We start from the raw sequence: 6,169 nt of genomic DNA on the forward strand, positions 1-6,169 counted from the left end.
GGTCGGAAGGGTTGTGTATTTTAGCTCATTTGTTTTGTAGAAGTCACAGTTCTCTGACGCTTTTTCTTATGGTAATGGCTTGGATAGATGTAATGGGCCATACAGCCGGAAGAGTTCTATCCCCCGGTATCCTCAATGAGAGGAAGCAGAGGGTTATAACATACAGCTCCAGGTCTAAGGGTGTGATCTCAAGTCATGGGCGCCGATCATAATGGGCACCGATCACACGACCCCCCAAAGGCTTCCAGGATGGTGCACTCTTGTTAGGGCAGATTTCCATTACAGGTGATATGTTGCAATGCCATTCATTTAGTAGTACCCTAAAACAGGAAGGTGACCCACAATGCACCCCTCTGTGTATACATTGTGCAGCCCAGCTGATGCACGCTAACAAGTGTGTGTTAACACGAATGTCCATTGGCCTCCACAGTATTGTGAGGATATAAACCGCTGGCGTTGAATGACGATGAATGGGTCCAGTCAATGAAAGATCCAGAGGACGTCTGAATCTCATGTTTGTGCTATGACTCCGACCCTTCACATCATGGTCTCCCTTCACGTCACAGTCCCCTCTTCACATCAGTGTCCTCAGTCCTTCATTCACATCACAGTCCCCCTTTTATGTCATTGTCCTCAGTTCCTGATTCACATCACAGTCCCCTCTTCATATCAGTGTCCCCTGTTCCCCATTCACATCACAGTCCCCTCTTCACATCAGTGTCCCCAGTTCCCCAATCACATCACAGTCCCCCTTTTATGTCAATGTCCTCAGTTCCTTATTCACATCACAGTCCCCTCTTCACGTCAGTGTCCTCAGTCCTCCACATCACATTCCCCTCTTCATATTAGTGTCCTCAGTCCTCCATTCACATCATGGTCCCCCCTTCACATCAGTGTCCTCAGTTCCCCCTTCACATTACAGTCTCCATAGCAGTGTCCTCAGTCCCTCCTTCACATCACAGTTCTCTTCACATCAGTGTCCTCAGTCCCCAATTCAGATCACAGTCCCCCTTTTCACATCAGTGCCCTCAATCCCCTCTTCACATCACAGTCCCCCTTTTCACATCAGTGTGTACTCAGTTCCCCATTCACATCACAGTCGCCTCTTCAAATCAGTGGCCTCAGTCCGCCACTCACATCACAGTCCCCTCTTCACATCAGTGTCCTCAGTCCCCCATTCACATCACAGTCCTCTCTTCACATCAGTGTTTTCAGTCTCCCCTTCACATCACAGTCCTCAGTCTCCTATTCATACTACAGTCCCCCTTTTAACACCGTGTCCTCAGTTTCACATCACAGCCCCTTTTCACCTCAGTGCCCTCAGTCCCCTCTTAACATCAGAGTCCCCATTTTCACATCAGTGTCCTCAGTCCCCCCTTCACATCACAGTCCCTTCTTCAAATCAGTGTTCTCAGTTCGCAAATCACATCACAGCCCCCCTTTTCACATCAGTGTCCTCAGTTCCCCATTCACATCACAGTCCCCCATTTATATCAGTGTCCTCAGTTCCACATTCACATTACAGCCCCCCTTTTCACATCAGTGTCCTCATTCCCCCATTCACATCACAGTCCCTTCTTCACATCAGTGTCCTCAGTTCCCCCTTTACATCACAGTCTCCCTTCATATCAATATCCCCAGTCCCCTCTTCACATCACAGTCCCTCTTCACATCAGTGTTCTGAGTTCCTCATTTACATCATAGCCACATTTTCAGATCAGTGTCCTCAATCCCCCCTTCACATCATAGTCCCTCCTTCATATCAGTGTCCTCTAGACGGGAATTTGTTTTGTTACTAATACAAATTCTGCCAAAAATTTGGTTATTTAGAGATTCAGATGTATACGAATTTCTGAATCAGAATAGTAACAAAATTCAGCAAAACAAAAATAAAATGAATTAAAATTCCAAATGGAACATATCTCAATAAATACAGTAAGATATAAAAGTGAAATAAGATGACTCCAACTTAGGCTTCGTTATAGAATAGAATAAAACAGAATGGAATAAAAAAAAACAGACTGGAATAGATAATAAAATAGAACATTCAAGAACAGAGTAGAATAGAACAGAAAAAAATAGAATGGATTAGAATAAAAAGAACGCATATAGCTGTCTTCCAAAATTTGAATTTCAAATTAAAATTTCAAACTCATAATAATGAATATATGACATGAATTCCAAAAACGAATCATTGTAACATAATAATGAATATGACAAAACAAAATTATTAGCCTAACAAATGAATCTGAAGTGAAACAAAACAAACTTTTCTGTTGTGCACATCTCTAATGTCCTCAGTCCCCCCTTCACACCAGTGTCCTTAGTTTCCCTTCACACCACAGTACCCTCTTCACATCAGTCCCTCCTTCATATCAGTGTCCTCAATCCCCTTTCATATCACAGTCCCCATTCATATCAGCGTCCTCAGTCCCCTTTCACATCACAGTCCCCATTCATATCAGTGTCCCCAGTCCCACTTCACATCACAGTCCCTCTACATATCAGTGTCCTCAGTCCTCCATTCACATCACAGTCCCCTATTCACATCAGTGTCCTCAGTCCTCCATTCACATCACAGTCCCCTGTTCACACCAGTGTCCTCAGTCCCCCCTGCACATCACAGTCCCCCTTCACATCAGTGTCCTCAGTCTCCCTTCACATCATAGTCCCCCTTCACATCAGTGTCCTCAGCCCCCCTCTCACATCACAGTCCCTCTACATATCAGTCTCCTCAGTCCCCCTTCAAGTCACAGTCCCTTCACATCAGTGTCCTCAGTCCCCCTTCACATCACAGTTCCCCTGCACATCAGTGTCCTCCGTCCTCTTCTCACATCACAGTTCCTCTTCACCTCAGTGTCCTCAGTCCCCCCTTCAAATCACAGTTCCTTGTTCACATCAGTGTCCCAAGTCCCCCCCCCAATCCTTCTACATCATTGTCCCAGGAAAGAGGGTGTCCTCTTTGGAAGATTTACTTTCACATACGGTGATAATGGTAAACAGAACAAACCAAAGGAGGGAATCTCCCTAACATGGACCCAGAAGACAATAAATGTGACAGGTGTTATAAAATACAAATTTCTAATATAAAGTGAAAGAAAGAAGGCGATTGATTGCTATGTACAGCTGCTCCAGTTTTGATAGATTCCCCTCCTAGAGGCACTTTTCTGGTGGTATGGCTCTTTATAATGGCCTGTATCAGGTTCAAAGACATTTCGGTAGCAAATCTTGGTAGTTCTTAATAGTACCATTTTACAAAATATAACTATAACTGTACCACCATTCAAAAATAATTTCCCCCAGTTTGTGAATAAGGAAACTAGTAATTAGCGCCAACTGTACATGACAGGCAGAGTGTTTTTTCTCTAATAAACAGCCTGCCTGTCTACAAATATATTTGAGCGAAGTTCCATGTTAAAACAGATGCTTACCCTCATTCACTTTTATAAAAATACTCCTTGTCCCCTCTTTATACAGAATAATTAAATCCAGGCTGCCACCACTTCCTGTATTCTGGCCTAGGTGGAAATGATGTACTACAGCTGCCCAATGCCTCCTGGGATGCTCGTACGTCATGCAACCCAGGAGGCTTTGGGCCAATGTAGGAAACTCTGCACATGCCCCTAGGGATATTCCTCATCTGCTCATGATTGGCTTTGTACAATGACAGCTTCTTGGTTGAATAGCTCAGGTGTGTTGGGAGTTTCTCCCTAATTTTGAGAATACCCCAGTTAACAATGTACAGTGGGGAAAATAATTATGTGATCCCATGCAGAAATTATATGTTTGCCCACTTACAAAGAAATTAAGGGTCTATAGTTTTTATCATAGGAGTATTTTAAATGATAGAGACAGAATATCAACCAAAAATCCAGACAAAACACATGATACAAATGTTATAAATTGAGTTGCAGTTCAGTGAGTAAAATAAGTATTTGATCCCCAAGCAAAACATGACTTAGTACTCGGTGGAGAAACCCTTGTTGGCAAGCACAGAGGTAAGACGTTTCTTGTAGATGGTTACTAGGTTTGCACAAATCTCAGGAAGGATTTTGGTCCACTCTTCTTTACAGACCTTCTCTAAATCCTTAAAGCGGAGTTCCACCCAAAAGTGGAAGCTCCGCTTGTTTGCCTCCTCCCCCCTCTAGTGCCATATTTGGGGGGGAGCGGGTACCTGGTTTTGACAGGTACCTGCTCCCCCTTTCAGCTCAGCACGCTGCGGCAAAATGAGCCGGAAGATCAGCCCCCTCTTTCCTCCTGCAGTCTCCTGGAAACCTTCACTGGTCCCAGAAGACTGCCGCACCAATCAGGAGACGCAGTGGGCACCCAGCTGTGAAGCTAGCTGTCACAGCCTGGTGCCCACAGTTGAGATGCTGGCGCCATGGAGAGAAGAAGAGAAGGCACGGGTGGACCCTGGGACAGGTAAGTGTGTGTTTATTAAAAGTCAGCAGCTACAGTTTTTAAAGCTGCTGACTTTTAATAAACACAAAAATGGCTGGAACTCTGCTTTAAGGTTTCTTGCTGTCACTTGGCCACTCAAAGTTTTAGCTGCCTCCATAAATTTTCTATAGAATTAAGGTCTGGAGACTGGCTAGGCTACTGCATGACCTTAAAGTGCTTCTTCTTGAGCCACTCCTTTGTTGCCTTGGTGGTATGTTTTAGACTATTGTCATACTGGAAAACCCATCCACGGTCCATCTTCAGTAAATGTAAGATAAAGTGGAGCACTAAAATAAGTGATAACCAATAAATTATATGCAAATAATAAACATGAGTATAAATAGAAAGTCCCGTATGGTATGTACTATAAATGAAGAGTCCAAGGTATAATATTGTAACTTGATAAGCCCAGTGAGGGCACTAATCTCGCCTCCAGATGTAAGAGTATGGAAAGATTGCCCACTCACCAGAAGCGCAATCTTAATGCGCATATAGTGGTCTCAGATAGCTGGAGATCCTATGTGGGTAATGCCTGGTAATGGGATGATCCTCGAGAGGTCCCTCTGTATGGTGGTGGGTAACAGGTATGCTGGTATGGTCTAAGACTTGCTTCTCAGGCCTAGGCTGGACATCTGGAATTCTGGGCAGAGGTGTGGAAGCTCAGCGCAGAGCAATAAAAATATAGGTGCTCATAGTGTAGTATTCAAAGCATTTATTGAGCATAAATATAGGTGGTAAAATGCAGGTAAAAACATACACGGTGACTGTAAATAGCAATGCAGCTTGGACTGCTGAATACACTGACCAGTGTGGTAAAAAATGGTGGCCGCCGTACTCCTGATCCGGTGGTGTAACGTCAAGGCGTGCAAGGGCTCCTCCTTGACGCATTTTGTGTAAAGACACGTCTACTGTAGGGGTGATGCCATAGCCGCCGGACATCACACTGTTCAGTGTTTTGGCTGAGGGAAGAAGGTTCTCATCCAACATTTTACAATACATGAGCTCGTCCATTGGCCGCTCAATGCTGGAAAGTCGGCCTGTACCTTTAGCAGAGAAACAGCCCCAAAGCATAATGTTTCCACCTCTGTGCTTGACTGTAAGTAGTGTTCTTATGGTTATAGTCAGCATTTTTCTTCCTCCAAATCGCGGCAAAACGGACGCCTCTGGTCGAGTCAGGAGGCGTTGAAGCTTCCTATTCTAGTCTATGGTGCCGCTCCGCAATTGCCTGGCCGGTGTTTGCGGTGCTGTTGCGACGTGGTTGCGGGGCATTTGCGGAGCGGTAACACCATTCAAACTGCATTATAGGCGTTTGTGGGGCGTTTTTAACGCTTGGCAAACGCCTAGCAACCGCCGCTAAACCGCGCATGCGGCGTTTGATGAGCGTTAAAAAACGCTCCGCAAACGCCAGACCAACACTTGCCAAACGCTATAGGGGCGTTTGGCAAGCTTTGGTAAAACAGCCAAGTGTGAACGAGCCCTAAGAGGGGATTAAAAACACATGAGAGAAGTTCCTCTTTAACATGTTAAAGCCTAAATGTAATTCCAGGAATCATGTCTACTTATATTCTAAAGTTACAAGGCCGGGCCCCCTCTTTGGTCACTGTTGTCGCCTATGCTTAGATTAGATATACTCTGATAACCAAAGACATGGCAGCCAGATCCTAAGCAGCGACACAACTCGAGAGGAAGTTTGTGCACGACGCTATGCGCTGTCCCGGAAGTAAGGGGC

This window comes from Staurois parvus, unplaced genomic scaffold, assembly GCF_062004578.1.
Source record: "Staurois parvus isolate SC_StPar_1 unplaced genomic scaffold, SC_StPar_1.0 ptg000081l, whole genome shotgun sequence".
Classification (NCBI taxonomy): domain Eukaryota; kingdom Metazoa; phylum Chordata; class Amphibia; order Anura; family Ranidae; genus Staurois; species Staurois parvus.